The 25,389-nt window shown below is 41.8% G+C and overlaps 1 protein-coding gene across 2 annotated transcripts in view; it reads left to right on the top strand.

Moving 5' to 3' along the window:
* The window catches only part of LOC115134555 (neural cell adhesion molecule 2), a 408,204-nt gene that overhangs the window by 145,406 nt on the left and 237,409 nt on the right, over positions 1-25,389 (top strand). The window lies entirely within an intron of this gene.

The raw sequence follows: 25,389 nt of genomic DNA, 5'->3' as shown, positions 1-25,389 counted from the left end.
TTCTGAATATGAAGATTGGAGGTGTCTTAACACACGGTTAAGCAGCCGAGTGACACATCGCTGACTAGAAAATATGGTTACTATGGAATCAAATGGAAGGTAGTGCTACAACACCTGTTCCCAATTCCCCCAAATTGCGATGAAGTGCAATTTAGTGTGTTAAATATGTAGATTATGTCGCACCGAGTTGTTCCTCATGAAGATTGATGTAAATGAATAAAAATGAGTCATTTAGGGGGTGATAGAATAGTACTGGGAAAGGTATTTGGGGAACGGGTTGAAGGACAGGTCTGGTTTAAACTCGACAAAATGACTGTCGTGTGGTTGGCAGATGTGCTGAGAGAGAGAGAGAGAGAGAGAGAGAGACAGAGCCTGTGTAAATGTAATAATTATACAGTATTTCAGGTGATTCTGAGGGGAGAGATTAGAGAATGGAAGGGAGGAAAGACATTTAGAGGAAGTGTACATGTACCTCAGCTCAAATAGGTAAGAAAAGACAGAACTGTGTGTGTGTGTGTGTGTGTGTGTGTGTTCCTGTCCGGATGTCCCCAGTGTACTTTATGTGATGAGATCAGTGAACTCCGCGCACACACCTGTTTGTTTTAATATCCTTGTGGGGACCAAACAATCCTATTTCCCTAAACCCTAATTCTAAACCAAACACTAATTGTAACCTTAACCCTGCGCCTAAAATAGTATTTTTCTTTGTGGTGTAAGGGGTGCGTACTGGCGGCAGAGAAGTCAGACGCAGGAGAGAAAAAACTGTGTTTCCAACGGCGCAGTTTAATACTAAAAACCACAGGAAAACAGAACAATCAATAAATGGGTACAAAACCCGACGCACACCAGACATAACGTGCACAAGCACTTACAATAAACAATAGCGGACAAGGACATGTGGGTAACAGAGGGTTAAATACACAATTATAATTGATGGAATTGAAACCAAGGTGTGTGGGAAGACAAGACAAGACAAATGGAAAATGAAAGGTGGACCGGCGATGGCTAGGAGACCGGTGACGTCGACCGAACAAGGAGAGGGACCGACTTCGTGACATGTGGGGACTGGCGAAATGTCCCCACTTGTTTTACTATCCATGTGAGGACTTCTGGTCCCCACAAAGATAGTAAGACCAAACACACACACACACACACCTTATCGAACTCTGACACGTTATCTTCCTGCAGCTTGACCGTAACACATTGGACCAGATGGAATCAATCAGATATAATAGATAACAGGGCGTCTCTCCATCTCTCTCACTCTCTCTCAGCAGTTTTATGTACTGGATGTTTTCACTGGTAGAACTTTTAGTTGTACCTGCAGGGTTTGTGTGACCTTGCAGTGTGGCAGGGATTTGGTGGTGGGCAGAGAGCTGGCCAGGCTGGACGCCAAGCCAAACCTCCTTGACATTCATGGCCAGTGTTCGAGTGAAGGATAGAGCGAGCGAGGGAGGGAGGGAGAGGGAGAGCGAGAGAGCCGGGGTAGAGGGAGAGCGATATATTGGGGTAGAGAGATGGGGAGAGGGAGATGAACAGAGAGTCAGAGAGCGCTCCATGGTGGTTCGGGATCCTGGGCTACATCGCCGGGGGTTATGATGCAGGAAGAGAAATGGTGCTGCTTACTGACCTGTGTCTTATCCCCCTTTCTCTCTCTCTTTCTCTCTCTAACACACATACGCCTACAAGTAACTGCCAAAATAAATGAAACATCAACATAATGTGTCTTAATAGGGCGTTTGGCCACCACGAACCGCCAGAACAGCTTCACTGCACTTTGGCATCGATTCTACAAGTATCTGGAACTCTATTGGCGGGATGCGACACCCTTCTTCCACGAGGACTTCCATAATTTGGTGTTTTTGTTGATGGTGGAGGAAAACGCTGTCTCAGGCGCCACGCCAGAATCTCCCATAAGTGTTCAATTGGGTTGATATCTGGTGACTGGGACGACAATGGCATATGGTTTACATTGTTTTCATGCTCATCAAACCATTTAGTGACCATTCGTGCCCTGTGGATGGGGGCATTGTCATAGCCATGATAGCCAAAATAATGGTCTGCGAATTATTTTATACATGACCCTAAGCATGTTGGGATGTTAATTGATTAATTAACTAAGGCACCACACCTACTTTGTATTAGAGGTCGACCAATTAATCGGAATGGCCGATCAATCAGGGCCGATTTCAAGTTTTCATAACAATCGGTAATCGATATTTTTGGTCACCGATTTGCCGTAAAAAAAAATCAAAACATTTTTGTACACCTTTATTTAACTAGGCAAGTCAGTTAAAGAACACATTCTGATTTTCAATGACAGCCTTAGAACGGTGGGTTAACTGCCTTGTTCAGGGGCAGAACGACAGATTTTTACCTTGTCAGCTCAGGGATTAATTTTTGCAACCTTCCGGTTACTAGTCCAACGCTCTAACCACCTGACTTACATTGCACTCCACGAGGAGGCCTGTGTGGCAGGCTGACAACCTGTTACGCGAGGGCAGCAAGAAGCCAAGGTAAGTTGCTAGCTAGCATTAAACATATCTTATAAAAAACAATCAATCTTAATATAATCACTAGTTAACTACACATGGTTGAGGATATTACTAGTTTATCTAGTGTGTCTTGCATTGCATATAATCGATTCGGTTCCTGTTAATTTCTCATTGTATCACAGTCTACTTCGACAAACGGGTGATGATTTAACAAGAGCATTTGCGAAAAAGCACTGTCGTTGCACCAATGTACCTAACCATGAACATCAATGACTTTCTTTAAAATCAATACACAAGTATATATTTTTAAACCTGCATATTTAGTTTATATTGCCTGCTAAACATGAATTTCTTATAACTAGGGCAATTGTGTCACTTCTCTTGCGTTCCGTGCAAGCAGTCAGGGTATATGCAGCAGTTTCGGCCGCCTGGCTCATTGCGAACTGTGTAAAGTCCATTTATTCCTAACAAAGGCCGTAATTAATTTGCCAGAGTTGTACATAAAAATGACATAACATTGAAGGTTGTACAATGTAACAGCAATATTTAGACTTGGGATGCCATCCATTAGATAAAATAAGAATAAACTTTTTGTTTTTTCGAAATGATAGTTTCTGGATTCTACCATTTTAATGACCAAAGGCTCGTATTTCTGTGTGTTATTATGTTATAATTAAGTCTATCATTTGATAGAGCAGTCTGACGAGCGATGGTAGGCAACAGCAGGCTCGTAAGCATTCATTCAAACAGCACTTTTGTGTGTTTGCCAGCAGCTCTTCACAATGCTTCAAGCATGTTTATGCGCAGTTTATGACTTCAAGCCTATCAACTCCAGAGATAAGGCTGGTGTAACTGATGGGAAATGGATAGCTAGTTAGCGGGGTGTGCGCTAACAGCGTTTCAATCGGTGACGTCACTCGCTCTGAGACTTGGAGTAGTTGTTCCCCTTGCTCTGCATGGGTAACGCTGCTTCGAGGGTGGCTGTTGTCGATGTGTTCCTGGTTCGAGCCCAGGTAGGGGCGAGGAGAGGGACGGAAGCTATACTGTTACACTGGCAATACTAAAGTGCCTATAAGAACATCCAATAGTCAAAGGTATATGAAATACAAATCATATAGAGAGAAATAGTCCTATAATTCCTATAATAACTACAATCTAAAACTTCTTACCTGGGAATATTGAAGACTCATGTTAAAAGGAACCACCAGCTTTCATATGTTCTCATGTTCTGAGCAAGGAACTTAAACGTTAGCTTTTTTTACATGGCACATATTGCATTTTTACTTTCTTCTCCAACACTTTGCTTTTGCATTATTTAAACCAAATTGAACATTATTTATTTGAGGCTAAATTTATTTTATTTATGTATTATATTAAGTTAAAATAAGTGTTCATTCAGTATTGTTGTAATTGTCATTATAATTTTTTTTTTTTTTTTTAAAAAAGTCTGATTAATCGGTATCGGCTTTTTTGGTCCTCCAATAATTGGTATCGGTATCGGCGTTGAAAAAAATCATAATCGGTCCACCTCTACTTTGTATTCCTCATTTACTCAAAGGTTTCCATTATTTTGGCAGTTACATGTACATCCATAATCTCACCGTATATATCACACATACAGTATCTCTAACCCACATCCCTCTATAGTTTTTCTTCTTTTGTCTCTCTCTCCTCATACTGTTAAATGTTTATTTTGTTTACCATATGATCTTGTAAGTCATAATTTTAACAAGTCAGATGGATAATTTGCAAATAAATTCATTAAAAATCCTACAATGTGATGTTGGACATCTTCAAACAGTCACTGAGGAAGGAGGTTGTTGGCCAAGACCATGGCCCCACCATTTTTTGGGTTTTTTTTCTCATTTTGTCTGTCATAGTTGAAGTGTACCTATGATGAAAATTACAGGCCACTCATCTTTTTAAGTGGGAGAACTTGCACAATTGGTGGCTGACTAAATACTTTTTTGCCCCACTGTATATATATATACACACACACAGACAGAGACAAGCAGGCAGGCAGACATGAGCGTACATACACAGACAGTGTTGCAATGCCATGTAGTATAATATGACATACCATCATCCCTATCCGTTACTCTCTGACCCCTCCTTTTGAGAGTTTAACCCTTCACTGTCCCACGCTTCTGTATTCTTGTATGCAGAGTGAATTAATTCCCTCCATACCTTTTCTCCAACACTACAGTACACCAATCCCATTTGTTGTCTGTTTACTTACTTCCACTGTAAAATGGCACTTGTTTGTGGTAGTCTGCCTCATGTTAGCCCTAGTTGATATAGCCTAGTTTGTGTGAGTACACAGCCCTACTCATCGTGTTGACTATTGTAAAAGTATCTTTTGCGGGAGACTTTATAATCAATGGAAGTTTTACAGTACATTTATTGTTTCAACATTGAGACAAACTGCCTTGTCTCAGACACCAAAATGACCTGATAAAATAGGTTTGTCTGGAAAGTGGTCTGATTTGTCTCTCACCTCAGTAGTCCCTCAAACGCACACACACACATACACACGCACACACCTCTGTCCCTATCTTTCTCTCCCACACTTCACCTCCATCTCTCTCCCTCTGTCCTTTGGGTCTCTGGCAGGGCTGCAGGGCAGCAGGGTGAAGAATCAGGACAGTTAATGGATCTCTCTCCTCTGTCGAACTCTCGCTATCCTCTGTCCCTCTCTCTCTTTCTCCTTTGTCCCTTTCTGTCTCTTTATCCTCTGTCCATCTCACTCTCCTTTCTCCTCTGTCACTGTCACAGTCACTCCATCCAGACAGACACACTTTATTAGAACATAACCATGTCCTCCCCATCCAGCTAGTAGGAAAGTAAAGACCCCGTTCACCAGGAAGAGCCTCTACTCGCATGTAGTCTCAAGGAGTTTTCCAAGATAATAATCATGTTGATGGACTGAGTGTCTTTGGCTTGTGCTAATACACCTGGACAGAGGCTGGGAATGGGATAGCATGCCTTGTAAATTAGGTGTGACATGCATACGGGCGGTGATGGAGGATGCTGATGGTGTGTGTATTCCCCTCAAGCTGTTATTGAGATCTAAAGGACCTCTCTCTGTGTAACATCACCACCTGCTGGGATATGTAAAACACACACACGCCAGTCAACACTGTAAAACCTGCCACACACACACACACACAGCCTTAGAGCTCCAATTAGTTTCAGTATTGTTTTATTTTTTTGTACCTTTATTTAACTAGGCAAGTCAGTTAAGAACAGAACTGCAGTTTCCTCTGCTTAGAGCAAAAGTGAACTGGGCAGGGCAGTACGTATTTCTTCTCTTACATCTGAACCTCAGACAGGATGGCATTGTCTCCCACAATCCGTGCAATGGCTTCTGCTATAGGTTTCAGGAGTTTCAGGCTGCTTACAGTGGTTTGTGAAAGTATTCACCCTCCTTCACATTTTTCCTATTATGTACTTTTTAGAGCCACCTTTTGCAGCAATTACAGCTGCAAGTCTCTTGGGGTATGTCTCTATGAGCTTGGAACATTTAGCCACAGGGATTTTTGCACATTCTTCAAGGCAAAACTGCACCAGCTCTTTCAAGTTGGATGGGTTCCGCTGGTGTACAGCAATCTTTAAGTCATAGCACAGATTGTCAATTGGATTGAGGTCTGGGCTTTGACTAGGCCATTCACCTTAAACAACTTGAGTGTTGCTTTAGCTTGGGTCATTGTCCTACTGGAAGGTGAACCTCCGTCCCAGTCTCAAATCTCTGGAAGACTGAAACAGGTTTCCCTCAATTTCCCTGTATTTAGCACTATCCATCATTCCTTCAATTCTGACCAGTTTCTCAGTTCTTGCCGATAAATAACATCCCCACAGCATTATGCTGCCACCACCATGCTTCACTGTGGGGATGGTGTTCTCGGGGTAATGAGAGGTGTTGGGTTTGCGCCAGATATACAGTGGGGCAAAAAAGTATTTAGTCAGCCACCAATTGTGCAAGTTCTTCCACTTAAAAAGATGAGAGAGGCCTGTAATTTTCATCATAGGTACACTTCAACTATGACAGACAAAATGAGAAAAAAAATCCAGAAAATCACATTGTAGAATTTTTCATGAATTTATTTGCAAATTATGGTGGAAAATAAGTATTTGGTCAATAACAAAAGTTTATCTCAATACTTTGTTATATACCATTTGTTGGCAATGACAGAGGTTAAACGTTTTCTGTAAGTCTTCACAAGGTTTTCACACACTGTTGCTGGTATTTTGGCCCATTCCTCCATGCAGATCTCCTCTAGAGCAGTGATGTTTTGGGGCTGTTGCTGGGCAACACAGACTTTCAACTCCCTCCAAAGATTTTCTATGGGGTTGAGATCTGGAGACTGGCTAGGCCACTCCAGGACCTTGAAATGATTCTTACGAAGCCACTCCTTCTTTACCCGGGCGGTGTGTTTGGGATCATTGTCATGCTGAAAGACCCAGCCACGTTTCATCTTCAATGCCCTTGCTGATGGAAGGAGGTTTTCACTCAAAATCTCACGATACATGGCCCCATTCATTCTTTCCTTTACACGGATCAGTCGTCCTGGTCCCTTTGCAGAAAAACAGCCCCAAAGCATGATGTTTCCACCCCCATGCTTCACAGTAGGTATGGTGTTCTTTGGATGCAACTCCGCATTCTTTGTCCTCCAAATACGACGAGTTGAGTTTTTACCAAAAAGTTATATTTTGGTTTCATCTGACCATATGACATTCTCCCAATCTTCTTCTGGATCATCCAAATGCTCTCTAGCAAACTTTAGACGGGCCTGGACATGTACTGGCTTAAGCAGAGGGACACGTCTGGCACTGCAGGATTTGAGTCCCTGGCGGCGTAGTGTGTTACTGATGGTAGGCTTTGTTACTTTGGTCTCAGCTCTCTGCAGGTCATTCACTAGGTCCCCCCGTGTGGTTCTGGGATTGTTGCTCACCGTTCTTGTGATCATTTTGACCCCATGGGGTGAGATCTTGCGTGGAATCCCAGATCGAGGAAGATTATCAGTGGTCTTATATGTCTTCCATTTCCTAATAATTGCTCCCACAGTTGATTTCTTCAAACCAAGCTGCTCAGTCTTCCCAGCCTGCTGCAGGTATACAATTTTGTTTCTGGTGTCCTTTGACAGCTCTTTGGTCTTGGCCATAGTGGAGTTTGGAGTGTGACTGTTTGAGGTTGTGGACAGTTGTCTTTTATATTGATAACAAGTTCAAACAGGTGCCATTAATACAGGTAACGAGTGGAGGACAGAGGTGCCTCTTAAAGAAGAAGTTACAGGTCTGTGAGAGCCAGAAATCTTGCTTGTTTGTAGGTGACCAAATACTTATTTTCCACCATAATTTGCAAATAAATTCATTAAAAATCCTACAATGTGATTTTCTGGATTTTTTTTCTCATTTTGTCTGTCATAGTTGAAGTGTACCTGTAATGAAAATTACAGGCCTCTCTCATCTTTTTAAGTGGGAGAACTTGCACAATTGGTGGCTGACTAAATACTTTTTTGCCCCACTGTAGCGTTTTCCTTTACGGCCATAAAGCTCAATTTTAGTCGCATCTGACAAGAGTACCTTCTTCCATATGTTTGGGGAGTCCCCCATATGCCTTTTGGCAAACACCAAACTTGTTTGCTTTTTTTTTTCTTTAAGCAACTGCTTTATTTCTGGCCACTCTTCCGTAAAGCCCAGCTCTGTGGAGTGTACGGCTTAGTGGTCCTATGGAGAGATACTCCAATCTCCGCTCTGGAGCTTTGCAGCTCCTTCAGGGTTATCTTTGGTCTCTTTGTTGCCTCTCTGATTAATGCCCTCCTTAACTGGTCTGTGTGTTTTTGTGGGCGGACCTCTCTTGGCAGGTTTGTTGGGGTGCCATATTCTTCCATTTTTTTTATGATGAATTTCATGGTGCTCTGTGGGATGTTCAACATTTTGGATGTTTTTTTAGAACCCAACCCTGATCTGTACTTCTCTATTACTTTGGTCCTGATCTGTTTGGACAGCTCCTTGGTCTTCATGGTGCCGCTTGCTTGGTGGTGCCCCTTGCTTAGTGGTGTTCCAGACTCTGGGGCCTTTCAGAACAGGTGTATATATACTGAGATTATGTGACACTTAGATTGCACACAGGTGGACTTTATTTAATTGGTTGCACCAGATCTTATTTAGCAGCTTCATAGCAAAGGGGGTACATATGTATGTGCACAAAGTTTATTTTTTTCATTTTACTTCACCAATTTGGACTATTTTGTGTATGTCCATTACATGAAATCCAAATTAAAAATACATTTAAATTGCAGGTTGTAATGCAACAAAATAGGAAAAATGCCAAGGGGGATGAATACTTTTGCAAGGTACTGTACCACTCTGTCCTAAATTACATCATCCAGGAGGATCCTCTTGATGGGGCTGTCCATATCGTCAGACTGTGATATGGCCATTTCTTGGAGAGACTCCTTCCCATCCAGGAGACTGTCAAACATGAAAACAACACCACCCCAACGGGTGTTGCTGGGCAGCTTCAATGTGGTGCTCTTATTCTTCTCACTTTGCTTGGTGAGGTAGATTGCTGCTATAACTTGATGGCCCTTCACATACCTAACCATTTCCTTGGCTCTTTTGTGGAGTGTATCCATGGTTTTCAGTGCCGTGATGTCCTTGAAGAGCAAATGTAATGCATGAGCAGCACAGCCAATGGGTGTGATGTGAGGGAAGGACTCCTCCACTTTAGGCCAAGCTACCTTCATGTTCTCAACATGGTCTGTCACTTGTGCAAATACCTTCTGTGGGCCAAGGTCATTGATGGCTGCCTTCAGCTCATTTGCAATGTTAGAGACCGGTGTTTCTGTTGTCCTTTGTGTTTGTGATTTTGTAGATTACAGGAGGGCTAGCGCGGAACATTTGAAATTGGATTTTAAAGAACTGATTTTGGCATTAAAAGACTCCAAAAAATGACCAATAATTTCAGGGCCAGTACCATCTTTGGGCCGCGGGTGTGAAGGATTCAGCAGACTGCTGGCATCACACATCTGGCTAAAAGACTACTGTAGCTCTGCTGGAGTCACTTTTATTGATAACTTTGACACCTTCTGGAAACAGAAGATACTCTACAAGAATGACGGAGTCCATCCAAATCATCTTGGCTCCTGGACTCTGTCCATGCATTTCAAGGCTGCATTGAAACAATGACTGTTAAATGATCCAAGACCAGCTCAGTTAATCCCTACCATTGTGACAATGAGTCGTCATAATGCTGCATCAAATGTACATGATCTTAGGGGCATTGGCAAACACAATGTAAGTAATTTAATGTATGTACCCCTAATTGAACTGAATACATCTATTTATCCTACAGCTATTGTAAGCAGTAATCATGAGCCAATAAACCAGTTACACTGTTAGCACTGAGGTGGTGTGCAATTGTAAGAAGACCACTTTATGCAGCTCACCCTGCACTATCAGCTCCAATGTAAATAACATGAGTAAGTCTACTTCTGATAAGCTTCCCAGTAAAGTATTAAAACAATCAAGCAACCCAGAAACATGCTAAAAATAGCCCATATTAACATATGTAGCCTCAGAAACAACGTCCATGAAGTAAATAACTTGCTTGTAACAGGTGACATTCATATTCTGACTATCTCTGAAAATCACGTAGATAATACCTTGATATAGTGGTAGCAATACATGGTTATAACATCTACCGGAAATAGAAATGCCAACAGAGGCTGTCTATATGCCGTCTATATTCAGAAACACATTCCTATAAAGCTTATAGACAATCTAATGTTAAATACTGTTGAAGTAATATGAATACAGATTCATCTGCCTCACCTAAATCCCATTCTTGTGGGAAGCTGCTATAGACCACCAAGTGCTAACAGTCAGTATCTGCATAATATGTGTGAAATGCTTGACAATGTATGTGATATCAACAGACAATTATATTTTCTGGGTGATTTAAATATTGACTCGCTTATCATCAAGCTGCCCACTCAGGAGATGAAATTCAAACTGTAAGCAGTGCCTGCAACCTGGATCAGGTTGTCAGTCAACCTACCAGGGTAGTTACAAACGGCACAGGAATTAAATCAACATGTATTGATCACATCTTTATTAACACTGTAGATATTTGCTTTAAAGCAGTATCCAAATCCATAGGATGTAGTGATCACAGTATAATAGCCATATCTAGGAAAACCAAAGTTCCAAAGGCTGGACCTAATTTTGTGTATAAGAGGTCATATAATACGTTTAGTTGTGATTCATATGTCAATGTTGTAAAGAATATTTGCTGGTCTGTGGTGTAATGAGGAGCAACCAGACGCTGCACTGGTCACATTTATGAAACTACTTATTTCAGTTATTAATAAGGTCGCACCCATTAAGTTAATGGCTGTAAAAACTGTTAAATGCACTTGGATTGATGATGAATTGAAAAATTGTATGGTTGAGAGAGATGAGGCAAAAGGTAAGGCAATTAAGTCTGGCAGCCCAACTGATTGGCAAACATACTGCATATTACGAAATCACGTGACTAAACTAAAGAAAAAGAAAATACACTATGAAACAAAGAGAAATTATACGAAGAATGAAAAAAAAAAGCTTTGGGGTACCTTAAATGAAATTTTGGAGAAAAAAGCCAACTCGGCTCCTTCATTCATTGAATCAGATGGCCTATTCATCCCAAAGCCTCTGCTATTGCAAACTACTTTAATGACATTTTCATTGGCAAGATAAGCAAACTTAGGGAGGACATGCCAACAACAAGCGCTGACACTACATGTCCAAGTATATTATGTATATTATGACCAAATTATGAAAGACAAGAATTGTACTTTTGTATTCCCGTAAAGTCAGTGAAAAAAATAGTTGTCTCTCAACAATCACAAGAAACTGGGGTCTGACAATATGTATGGAAAATTACTGAGGATAGTAGCAGACAATATTTCCACTCCTATTTTCCACATCTTCAATTTAAGCCTACTAGAGAGCATGTGCCCTCAGGCCTGGAGGGAAGCTAAAGTCATTCCGCTACCCAAGAATAGTAAAGCCCCCTTTACTGGCTCAAATAGCCGATCAATCAGCCTGTTTTCAACCCTTAGTAAACTTCTGGAAAATGCTATTTTACAGTAAACAAATTGACAACAGAATTTCAGCATGTTTAAAGGGAAGGACACGCAACAAGCACAACACTTACACAAATGACTGATGATTGGCTGAGAGAAATTGATGATACAATGATTGTGGGGGCTTGTTAGACTTTAGTGCAGCTTTTGACATTATCAATCATAGTCTGCTGCTGGAAAAATGTATGCGTTATGGCTTTACACCCCTTGCTATAATGTGGATAAAGAGTTACTTGTCTAACAGAACACAGAGGATGCTCTTTAATGGAAACCTCTCAAATATAATCCAGTTAGAATCAGGAATTCCCCAGGGAAGCTGTTTAGGCCCCTTGCTTTTTTCAATTTATACTAACAACATGGCACTGACTTTGAGTAAAGCCAGAGTGTCTATGAATGCAGATGACTCAACACTATACATGTCAGCTACATGTCAGCTACTACAGTGACTGAAATGACTGCAACACTCAACAAAGAGCCACAGTTAGTTTCAGAGTGGGTGGCAAGGAATAAGTTAGCCCAAAATATTTATAAAACTAAAAGCATTTTATTTGGAACAAAAAACCCACTAAACCCTAAACTAAATATTGTAATAAATAATGTGGAAATTGAGCAACTTGAGATCCCTAAACTGCTTGGAGTAACCCTAGATTGTAAACTGTCATGGTCAAGACATATTGATGCAGTAGCAGTTAAGATAGGGGAGAAGTATGTCTATAATAAAGCAATGCTCTGCCTTCTTAACAACACTATCAACAAGACATGTCATACAGGCCCTGTTTTTGTCGCACCTTGACTACTGTTCAGTCGTGTGGTCAGGTGCCACAAAAAATAACTTAGGAAAATTGCAATTGGCTCAAAACAGGGCAGCACACCTGCTCTTGAATATACACAGAGTGCTAATGTTAATAATATGCATGCCAATCTCTCCTGGCTCAAAGTGGAGGAGAGATTGCCTTCATCACTACTTTTATTTATGAGAGGTATTGACATGTTGAATGCACCGAGCTGTCTGTCTAAACTACTGGCACACAGCTCGGATACCCATGCATACTTCACCAGACATGCCATAAGAGGTCTCTTCACAGTCCCCAGGGAGGCACACAGTACTACATAGAGCCTTGACTACATGGAACTATATTCCACATCAGGTAACTGGCACAAGCAGTAAAATAAAAAAATAAAAAAACTAGATTAAAAACATTTTAAAAACCCCCGGGGACTGTGAAGCAACACAAACATTGACACACACACACACACACACACACACACACACACACACACACACACACACACACACACACACACACACAATAGCATATGCACTATACATACACATGGATCTCGTACTATATATACAGTGGAGAGAACAAGTATTTGATACACTGCCGATTTTGCAGGTTTTCCTAGTTACAAAGCATGTAGAGGTCTGTAATTTTTATCGTAGGTACACTTCAACTGTCAGAGACGGAATCTATAACAAAATCCAGAAAATCACATTGTATGATTTTTAAGTAATTAATTTGCATTTTATTGCATGACATAAGTATTTGATACATCAGAAAAGCAGAACTTAATATTTGGTACAGAAACCTATGTTTGCAATTACAGAGATCATACGTTTCCTGTAGTTCTTGATCAGGTTTGCACATACTGCAGCAGGGATTTTGGCCCACTCCTCCATACAGACCTTCTCCAGATCCTTCAGGTTTCGGGGTTGTCGCTGGGCAATACGGACATTCAGCTCCCTCCAAAGATTTTCCATTGGATTCAGGTATGGAGACTGGCTAGGCCACTCCAGGACCTTGAGACTAATATAGGGAAGCTCATTAAGCCAAACAACAGAAACACAGTTGAAACTAATAAGACAAAACAAACAGACAAACGAAAAAGGGATCGGTGGCGGCTAGTAGGACAGTGACGACGACCGCCGAGCACCGCCCAAACAGGCAGGGGAGCCAACTTCGGCGGAAGTCGTGACAAGATGCTTCTTACAGAGCCACTCCTTAGTTGCCCTGGCTGTGTGTTTCGGGTCGTTGTCATGCTGGAAGACCCAGCCATGACCCATCTTCAATGCTCTTACTGAGGGAAGGAAGTTGTTGGCCAAGATCTCGCGATACATGGCCCCATCCATCCTCCCCTCAATACGCTGCAGTCGTCCTGTCCCCTTTGCAGAAAAGCATCCCCAATGAATGATGTTTCCACCTCCATGCTTCACTGTTGGGATGGTGTTCTTTGGGTTGTACTCATCCTTCTTCTTCCTCCAAACACGGCGAGTGGAGTTTAGTCCAAAAAGCTCTATTTTTGTCTCACCAGACCACATGACCTTCTCCCATTCCTCCTCTAGATCATCCAGATGGTCATTGGCAAACTTCAGTCGGGCCTGGACATGCGCTGGCTTGAGCAGGGGGACCTTGCGTGCGCTGCAGGATTTTAATCCATGACGGCGTAGTGTGTTACTAATGGTTTTCTTTGAGACTGTGGTCCCAGCTCTCTTCAGGTCATTGACCAGGTCCTGCCGTGTAGTTCCGGGCTGATCCCTCACCTTCCTCATGATCATTGATGCCCCACGAGGTGAGATCTTGCATGGAGCCCCAGGTGATTGACCGTCATCTTGAACTTCTTCCATTTTCTAATACTTGCTCCAACAGTTGTTGCCTTCTCATGTAATGAGTGGAGAACAGGAGGGTTTCTTAAAGAAAAACTAACAGGTCTGTGAGAGCCAGAATTATTACTGGTGTGTAGGTGATCAAATACTTATGTCATGCAAAAGAATGCAAATGAATTACTTAAAAATCATACAATGTGATTTTCTGGATTTTTGTTTTAGATTCCTTCTCTCACAGTTGAAGTGTACCTATGATAAAAATGACAGACCTCTACATGCTTTGTAAGTAGAAAACCTGCACAATCGGCAGTGTATCAAATCCTTGTTCTCCCCACTCTATGTGGTAGTGGTGGAGTAGGGGCCTGAGGGCACACAGTGTGTTGTGAAATCTGATAATGTATTGTAATGTTTTTAAAATGGTATAAACTGCCTTAATTTTGCTTTGGCAGCAGCTACTGGAGATCCATAATAAATACAAATACTGGTAGAGAGGTGGAGATTATGTAGTTAATTTTTCCTAGCCCACGAAAATTCGACCACCCATCAGAGATAATTGCAATATAGTCTGCTTTATCTAGGATTTGCTTGAGCTTCACTTGAATTCTGTTAAAATCGAAGAACGTTCAGAAATCTCTTCCAATACACATTGCCAGTGAGTATCAGAGGTCAACCATTTCCATACACAGCTCGAGCAAGACATTCATCAGCATTTCTCTGACTACGCATGAACAAGGGAATCTATATTCCGAGAACCTGTTTCTGTTCTGCCCTTGACTTTGGTACAGGGCATGTGATGCCCATAGCCTCTTCATCACGTAACTCTCTGATCTTCTCAGAAATATAAGTTTGTCTAGCTGTGTCCAGTATAGGTGGTGCTTGTACAGGCAAACCATCCAATGATTGCATCTTACAACTTACTGAAGTGCTATTATCCAAAAACGACTTTGTCTTTGAGTCAGACTTTTTCATTCCAATTCGGGGTGTAGCTATTGCCTCCCCCCTTTTCCCCCAACTATGCAAACCTGTATGTGGGACAATTTGAGGAAGCACTCCTTTACAAAACAGAGACACACACACTACTTTCTAAAATCCTCCTATCGAAGATACATAGATGATGTCTTTGTGCTCTGCGAAAGAAGTCAGCAGGAACTAAATTAATTCCAAACTCTACTAAACAAGAGCTCTGAATACCTCAAATTCACCATGCAGACTGACAAGAGAAAAATACACTTCCTTGATTTAGGGATTATCAAAGAGAATGATACATTACACACAGACTTATACACAAAGCCCACAGACCACAATACCATGCTATGTGTGGATAGTGTGCATCCCCTTCCCCTCAAGAATGGTCTACCTTATAGCCAGTTATGGAGGGTTAAACGAATCTGTGGCCACCAGATTCGAAATTGAATTAAGCAATGTGTTGATTAAGCAGTATGTTGATGCTAATATTATGTACAACACTCAATTATGTTTCCATATGTTAACAATAGCCGAATATATTCAATATTCCATAAACTATTGTTTTTAAAAAAAAAACAGTTTCACTCTATTCATTCTATTTAACGTAATAATTATGACACACACCTCACTATTGTTATTGGTTGCACTAATTGCACTGTTTGTCTACATAACCTGGCTCAAGCATTCATGACATTACCCTGATGAAGGCACAGTGATGCCAAACCGTTGGTGATTTACCCAATCAATTACTGGGAGTTTGTATATGGAGTGTGCTACTCTATTTGTTTTTATAGCTTATAGTTTATTCGCTGTTAGGCAGCACCTCTACATAAAATCATTTTCTCTGGGTGTGCGCCAGCTCATGTTTTTTATTTGAGAAGGCATTTTTTGCCACCAAAAACCCCCATTTTGATTTTTTTAAATAGTTTTCGTTCAAACGGCTCTCAAGTTCTGTTCTGACTGGTGATGCGCAAATGTCTGCATACTTGTTCTTGGTTAACACCGGGAAGGTGCTTGTCCGGCTCAGTAAAGCCTCAAACGTAAATTGTCCAATAGTGAAATGGGGTACTTCTATGTGAATTAATGAGGTGGCGGAACACACTCCAATTCAAACTATTCGAAAATAATTACAAATTGACAAGTTGAAACATTCTATAAGTAAAATAGCAGGCAGCATGGGTTAACTGTCCTGTTGCGTAGCAATCACATTTTGGAACAGTGAGTGCATTCTGACGCACATACACTATATACAAAATGTGTGGACAACCCTTCAAATTACTGGATTTGGCTACTTCAGTCACACCCGTTGCTGACAGGTGTATTAGATCGAGTACACAGCCAGCCATGCGATCTCTGTAGACAAACATTGGTAGGCCTTACTGAAGAGCTCAGTGTCTTTCAATGTGGCAACACCTTCAGGTCAGTTCGTCAACTGTTTGCCTCGCTAGAGCTGCCCCTGTCAACTGTAATTGCTGTTATTGTGAAGTGTAAACGTCTAGGAGCATCAACGGCTCGGCCGTGAAGTAGTAGGGTACACAAGCTCACAGAACGGGACCGCTGAGTCCTGAAGCGCAGAAAAATTGTCTGTTTTTGGTTGCAACACTCACTACAGAGTTCCAAACTGCCTCTAAAAACAAAGTCTGCACAATAACTTTGTCGGGAGCTTCATGAAATGGGTTTCAATGGCCGAGTAGCTGCACACAAACCTAAAATCACCAAGCGTCGGCTGGAGTGGTGTAAAGCTTGCCGCTATTGGACTCTAGAGCAGTGCAGAGCACGTTCTCTGGAGTGATGAATCACGCTTCACCATCTAGCAGTCCAACGGACTAATCAGGGTTTTGGCGGATGCCAGGAGAATGCTACCTGCCCCAATTCATAATGCCAACTGTAAAGTTTGGTGGAGGAGGAATAATGGTCTGCGGCTATTTTTCATGGTTCGGGCTCGTCCCCTTAGTTCCAGTGAAAGGGAATCTTAACTTTACAGCATACAATGACATTCTAGATGATTCTGGTTTGTCGAGATCGGTGTGTAAGAACTTGACTGGCCTGCACAGAGCCCTGACCTCAACCCCATTGAACACCTTTGGGATGAGCTGGAACACCGACTGCGAGCCAGGCCTAATCACCCAACATCAGTGCCCGACCTCACTAATGCTCTTTTGACTGAACGGAAGCAAGTCCCTGCATCAATGTTCCAACATCTAGTGGAAAGCCTTCCCTGAAGAGTGGAGGCTGTTATAGAAGCAAAGGGGGGACCCCTATTAATGCCATATTAATGCTAATTTTGAGATGTTCAACGCACAGAATGAGATGTTCAACGCACAGGTGAGAGGGATGACGGAAGGTCTATAGGCCGAGAGATCTGAAAGCACACAACCCTAACGTAACGTTTATATATTTTTGTGCGGGAGGGTAGATACTATGCTTTAATATTGCAGATAGATTGTAGCTTCCATCAATGTAATTGTCTGAATCATTTCCAATCCCCCCATACAGTTGTCAGAAGTCAGAAGTTTACGTACACCTTAGCCAAATACATTTAAACTCTGTTTTTCACAGTTCCTGACATTTAATCCAAGTAAACATTCCCTGTCTTAGGTCAGTTAAGATCACCACTTTATTTTAAGAGTGTGAAATGTCAGAATAATAGTAGAGAGAATGATTTATTTCAGCTTTCATTTCTTTCATCACATTCCCAGTGGGTGATACGTTTACATACTCAATTCGTAATTGGTAGCATGGCCTTTAAATTGTTTAACTTGGGTCAAATGTTGCATGTAGCCTTCCACAAGCTTCCCACAATAAGTTGGGTGAATTCTGGCCCATTCCTCCTGACAGAGCTGGTGTAACTGAGTCAGGTTTGTAGACCTCCTTGCTCGCACAAGCTTTTTCAGTTCTTCGTGTAGCGTTTCGGGTAGCCTTTGTGATGGCCACTCCAATACCTTGACTTTGTTTTCCTTAAGCCAATTTGCCACAACGTTGGAAGTATGCGTGGGGTCATTGTCCATTTGGAAGACCCATTTGCGACCAAGCTTTAACTACCTGACTGATGTCTTGATGATGCTTCTATATATCCACATAATTCTCCATCCTCATGACGCTATCTATTTTGTGAAGTGCACCAGTCCCACTCCTGCAGCAAAGCACCCCCACAGCATGAAGCTGTCACCCTGCTGCTTCACGGTTGGGATGATGTTCTTTGGCATGCAAGCTTCCCCCTTTTTCCTCCAAACATAACGATGGTCATTATGGACAAACAGTTCTATTTTTCTTTCATCAGACCAGTGGACATATCTCCAAAAAGTACAACTTTATCCCCATTTTTTTTTTTTTTAGGTCTTGGCTGATTTTGGAAGGGGAATTTTCCCATGATGGCAAGTAAAGAGGCACTGAGTTTGAATGTAGGCCTTGAAATACGTCCATAGGTACACCTTCAATTGTCTCAAATGACGTAAATCAGAAGCTTCTAAAGCCATGACATAATTTTCTGGGATTTTCCAAGCTGTTTTTCCAAGCTGTTTCCAAGCTGTTTCCAAGCTGTTTCCAAGCTGTTTAAACCGACTTGCCAAAACTATAGTTTGTTAACAAGACATTTGGAGTGGTTGAAAAACGAGTTTTATGTAAACTTCCGACTTCAACTGTATATATATATATATATATACACACATCACACATCACACACACACACATACAGACAATGCATTCGGAAAGTATTCAGACCCCTTGACTTTTTCCACATTTTGTTACATTACAGCCTTATTCTAAAACAATCTACACACAATTCCCCATAATGACAAAGCAAAAACAGGTTTTGAGATGTATTTGCAAAATATATAAGTATTCACATCCTTTACTCAGTACTTTGTTGAAGCACCAGCGATTACAGCCTTGAGTCGTCTTGGGTATGATGCTACAAGCTTGGCACATCTGTATTTGGAGAGTTTCTCCCATTCTTCTCTGCAGATCCTCCCAAGCGCTGACATGTTGGATGGGTAACATTGCTGCATAGCTACTGTATTTTCAGGTCTCTCCAGAGTCCAGGCTCTGGCTGAGCCATTCAAGGACATTCAGAGACTTGTCCCGAAGCCACTCCTGCGTTGTCTTTTTTATTTATTTAACTAAGCAAGTCAGTTAGGAACAAATTCTTATTTACAATGACAGCCTATGAACAGTGGGTTAACTGCCTTGTTCAGGGGCAGAACAACAGGTTTTTACTTTGTTAGCTCGAGGATTCAATCTAGCAACCTTTCGGTTACTGGTCCAACGCTCTAACCACTAGGCTACCTGCCACCTTGTCTTGACTCTGTGATTAGGGTCATTATCCTGTTGGAAGGTGAACCGTCACCCCCAGTCTGAGGTCCTGAGCGCTTAGGAGCAGGTTTTCATCAAGGATCTTCTGTACTTTGCTCCTTTCTTCTTTCTCTCGATCCTGACTAGTCTCCCAGTCCCTGCCCCTGAAAAACACCCAGGTGCCAGGTTCCTCCAGACGAGACGTATGGTATTGTCACGCCCTGACCGTGGATTGCTTTTTATGATTCTATTATTGCTTGGTCAGGGTGTGATTTGGGTGGGCATTCTATGTTTTGTATGTCTAGGTTTTGTATTTCTATGTTTTGGCCAGGTATGGTTCTCAATCAGGGACAGCTGTCTATCGTTGTCTCTGATTGGGAATCATACTTACGTAGCCTGTGTTGCCATCTTAGGTTGTGGGTAGTTAATTTCTGTTTAGTGTTTTTCACCTTGCAGGACTGTTTCGGGTTTTCCATTTGTTGTTTTTGTTTATTCATTGTTCAGTTCAATAAAGAAATATGAACACATACCACACTGCGCTTTGGTCCGACTATTCTTCGTCATCCGACAACGAAAGCCGTTACAGGTATTCAGGCCAAAAAGTTCCATCTTTATCTCATCAGACCAGAGAATCTTGTTTCTTGTGGTCTGAGAGTCTTTAGGCGCCTTTTGGCAAACTCCAAGCGGGCTGTCATGGTCCTTTTACTGGGGAGTGGCTTCCATCTGGCCGCTCTACCATATTGGCCTGATTGGTGGAGTGCTGCAGAGATTGTTGTAATTCTGGAAGAGTTTCCCATCTCCACAGATGTACTCTGGAGCTCTGTCAGAGTGACCAAAGCCCTTCTCCCCCGATTGCTCAGTTTGGCTGGGCGGCCAGCTCTAGGAAGAGTCTTTGTGGTTCCAAACTTCTTCCGTTTAACCCTAAGTTTTCTGAAAAATGTAGTTCATTTAGTCTGATTTGTCATAAAGTTCCACTTTGACATCTGAACACACAAAATACATTTTGATGATTTTCATACAATTTTGGGTGCTTTATTTAACATTTGTACACCTGTGGTGTTCCCGGCACTTAGTGTATAAAATTGAGTTCAGGCACATGCGCATTCATCAGATGGACGCACTTCCCAGACCCCCACATGCAGATGTGTTTGAGCGCATGCGCGTGCTCACACACACACACACCTCACTCCCCTTCTTGGCTTCCATGGCAACTCCCACAGGAACCTCCCCCCACGGGGACCACACCTGTTGGCATTCTCACAAACAATGGCAACATTGTTTCAATAATATATAGAACTTTTCCCGCACCTCTGGTATATAACGCTTTTTGAGGCCTTGCTCACAATTCATTCTGTGGCAGCACAATGACCAAAAGATATACTGTATGTGAGGCTCTTGATCATATCTTTGATCATGACACTGGTGAGGAGGAGAGAGGCCAGTAAACTGACAGTGAAGATGCATTAGAGGAGGAAGTGTCAGAAGTTGAAGACAACACAGAATATGATCCAGACCAAGAGACAACCGATGTGGAACAATCCAGTGATGAGGAAGGGCCCTGCTGGAGGGCCCTGCTGAGGTTGTTGTTACATTCCGGGTCAAATAATGGGAATTTGTCCTGGTCTTCATCCCCACCTGAGAGGAGAGGTCGGCTGTCAGCTGAAAATGTTATCAGGATGACCCCAGGGCCAACGAGATGTGCCATATCCTGTGTTGATGACCTAAAATCCTGCCAATATTTAAACATTTGAAATGGTTTCAAAACAAATGTCCTTGTTAAACTTTGACACAAAGTAGTCTGTGATAAATAGCACAATATGTTACATCTGAGTATTTGTTATAGTCAAAATAATCATTTTGGACTGAGAACACAGAATTAATTAACATGAAAGAAACACAACAGGAGGGTTAAGAATGATGGAGGCCACTGTGTTCTTGGGGACCTTCAATGCTGCAGAAATTTGTTGGTACTCTACCCCAGACACAATCCTGTCTCGGAGCTCTACGGACAGTTCCTTTGACTTCATCGCTTGGTTTTTGCTCTGACGTGCACTGTCAACTGTGTGACCTTATATAGACAGGGGTGTGCCTTTCCAAATCATGTTCAATCAATTGAATTTACCACAGGTGGACTCCATTCAAGTTGTAGAAACATCTCAAGGATGATCAATGGAAACAGGATGCACCAAAAAATCTAAAAACCTGTTTTACCTTTGCCATTATGGGGTATTCTGCGTAGATTGGTGAGGAATTGTATTTATTTAATCCATTTTAGTATAAGGCTGTAACATAACATTTGGAAATAGGACGGTGTATGAATACTTTACTAAGTCACTATATATGAACACATTTTAATAGGATGTCAGTTCCACTTTAAATGCAACAATGTTTCACACTCATAAGTTATTTTTCAAAGAGATGGCTAACAACAGTAAGGCCACTGCAATAAAAAAAAAACGTTCCAATCACCAGATAATCATTTGAAACTTGACTTGTTGAAATGTGTTCTTGAAAAGGGAGAAGATAACAAATTAGTAGCAACATCCCAAAATGTTTATAGTCCCATAACCCTTCAAACATTCGACCTCCAGCTGCGTGCCCCCCCCCCCCCCCCCTCCAGCACCAGGGTCAGCGCACTCTCAAATGTTGTTTTTTTAACATCATTGTAAGCCTGCCACACACACGCTATCCAATACATTTATTAAACATGGGAATGAGTGTGAGTTTGACCTGGCTCATGGGAATTGACAAAGAGCTCTTATAGGACCAGGGCACAAATAATTATAAATGATTTTGCTCTTTACTTAGCCATCTTCCATTTGAAACCTCATTTGTTTAATCAAAAATGGTGAATAACTCACCTCAGGTTAATGAGAAGGGCGTGCTTGAAAGGATGCACAATAACTCTGCAATGTTGGGTTGTATTGGAGAGAGTCTCAGTCTTAAATACATTTCCACACAGTCTGTGCCTGTATTTAGTTTTCATGCTAGTGAGGGCCGAGACTCCACTCTCACATAGGTACGTGGTTGCAAAGGTCATCAGTGTCTTAACAGCGCAATATGCCAAGGCAGGATACTCTTGAGCGCAGCCCAATCCAGAAATCTGGCAGTGATTTAAATTCAATTTTCACAGAACCACTTGTTGCAATTTTGATGAGGCTCTCTTGTTCAGATATCGGTAAGTGAACAAGAGGCATGAAAGGGATAACGTATCCAGTTGTTTGTGTCATCCATTTCGGGAAAGTACCTTCATATTTGTGCACCCAGCTCACTCAGGTGCTTCACTATATCACATTTGACATTGTCCGTAAGCTTGAGTTCATTTGCATGCAAAAAAATCATACAATGATGGAAAGACCTGTATGTTGTCCTTGTTAATGCAGACAGAAAAGAGCTCAAACTTCTTAATCATAGCCTCAATTTTGAATGTAGTTGCGGAGAGACCCTGTAATCCTAGATTCAGATCGTTCAGGCAAGAAAAAACATCACCCAGATAGGCCAGTCATGTGAGAAACTCGTCATCATGCAAGCAGTCAGACAGGTGAAAATTATGGTCAGTAAAGAAAACTTTAAGCTCGTCTCTCAATTTAAAAAAAAATGTATCAATACTTTGCCCCTTGATAACCAGCGCACTTCTTCTGTATGTTGTAAAAGCTTTACATGGTCGCAGCCCATATCTTTGCATAGTGCAGAAAATAAGACCTCGCTACAGGGAGACAGGATGGACAGCTGATCATCCTCACAGTGGCAGATCACATGTAACAACACCTGCACAGGATCGGTACATCCGAACATCACACCTGCGGGACAGGTACAAGATGGCAACAATAACTGCCCGAGTTACACCAGGAACGCACAATTCCTCCATCAGTGCTCAGACTGTCCGCAATATGCTGAGAGAGGCTGGGCTGAGGGTTTGTAGGCCTGTTGTAAGGCAGGTCCTCACCAGACATCACCGGCAGCAACATTGCCTATGGGCACACACTCACCGTCGCTGGACCAGTCATGACTGGCAAAAAGTGCTCTTCTCTGATGAGTCGCGGTTTTGTCTCACCAGGCGTGATGTTCGGATTTGTGTTTATCGTCGAAGGAATGAGCGTAGCACTGAGGCCTGTACTTAAAAAATATATATTTATTAGACTTTCTAATTCCCTATCTTGAATTGCATACTGTATTTGTAGTTTATTTCTTTATCAGTAGTTATATTTGATTGTTTTCCTCATTTGTATTTTTATTTTACAATCCCTAACATGGATAGTATTGGGTATTCCATTATTTGACTACTCTATGGAAACTTTTGTAATATTTAGAATAGCCATGGAGTAGTTTTGATGTCTCGGAACAGTTGGTTATCAATATGTAGTTTATCGACTATGAGAGCTACACATTTCCCTTTTTAATCTATTCACCTTGAAGATTGGGTAGAGAACTTTGTGCTGTTCTGCAATTTCCTTCGGGAACTGATCATTCATGCTTATTTTCGTGCCAGCGAGTTTTTTACCCAGGCCTTTAACCATCATTTTATCTTTAAAGAAAAAATGTGGCAATGATTGGGCACTGATATTTCTGTCATCTATGTCCGAAAAGGTGTACAGGTTGTTGACAGTATCGCCTGGGATATGTAGCGCTTTAAGAAATAGCTATTTCACCACACTTTCAGAACCTTCCCCCTCATTTTCTTCGATACCAAGTTTCAAGTAAGGCTTCTCTCAGAAACATGTTGTCCTTTTTTAAGTTCTTTTAACGTCCATTTCAATAGTATTGACTGTACCCATTAGCTTGTTTTTTCTCTCTCCATTGTCACAGCTTTTTCGTCACTCATCTCGAAGCTCGCCTTCAACTTCTTTATATCTTCAGGTATTTATCAACATTAGCGATTTGGTTTCTACGCTTACCGTGGGTCCATCAAAGTCTCGTTTCCTTTTGGGGATTGGTTCTCCACACTTACTCGCCGACGTGTTTGGGTGTTGATTGTATTGGTGGTATTGGTCAATACATTTCTCTAGCCTTATCATTTGTTTTGTGATGTAATCCAGATTGAAGGTTATTGCCCACAAGTATGTGGAGTTAGGTGCTAATACTTAGTCAAACGTACAGATATTGAGTGTTACGTTTTCATTCTGCACCACTGTCTTCAGTCCGCGATGACACCACACTGTAAAATTAAACCAGACATATGCCACAGCAGGCAGATCTGGTGACTGGGCAGGCCACTGCAGTAAGCTGATTTCTCTTATGTTCGTGGAACCATTCCTGGACAATCCTAGCCTTGTGGTGTGGGGCATTATCCTGCAATGAATGGATGCACCTGATTGGCAATGATGTTCAGATATCCTGTGGCATTCAGACGTTGCTCCACTTTTATAAAAGAGCCCAATGTGTGCCATGAAAACACACCCTACACCACCACCAGCCTGCAATGTTGACACGCAACATGGGATGGATGCATACATACACTCGTGGTTTTCGCCATACCCTAGTCCTCTCATCAGCGTGAAACAGCAGGAACCGGGATTCATCAGACCAGACAATGTTTTTCTAATTCTCCAGTGTCTGGTGTTTTCATTCCTTTGTCCACTGCAACCTCAGATTCTTGTTTTTTGCTGAAAGAAATGAACTCTGTAAGGTTGCCAGCTGCCATATCTCATTCATGTCAAGTTATGATTTGTTGTGCATTCTTTTATGGGTCTTTGGGCATCAATGTTGTATTGGACTGTCAGTTGACTAACTGTTGCTCTGCACAATTTGTGTCAGCCTCCTTTATCCTCTTTCATCAATGACCCATTTCGTTGGCTGGATGCCCTTTGGGTGGTGGACCATTCTTGATACACACGGTAAACTGTTGAGCGTTTAAAACCCAGCAGCGTTGCAGTTCTTGACACACTCAAACCGCTGTGCCTGG

The sequence above is a fragment of the Oncorhynchus nerka genome, linkage group LG2 (assembly GCF_034236695.1).
Source record: "Oncorhynchus nerka isolate Pitt River linkage group LG2, Oner_Uvic_2.0, whole genome shotgun sequence".
NCBI lineage: Eukaryota > Metazoa > Chordata > Actinopteri > Salmoniformes > Salmonidae > Oncorhynchus > Oncorhynchus nerka.
Note: the sequence above shows the minus strand (reverse complement) of the source record. Positions and strands in the feature narration are given on the sequence as shown.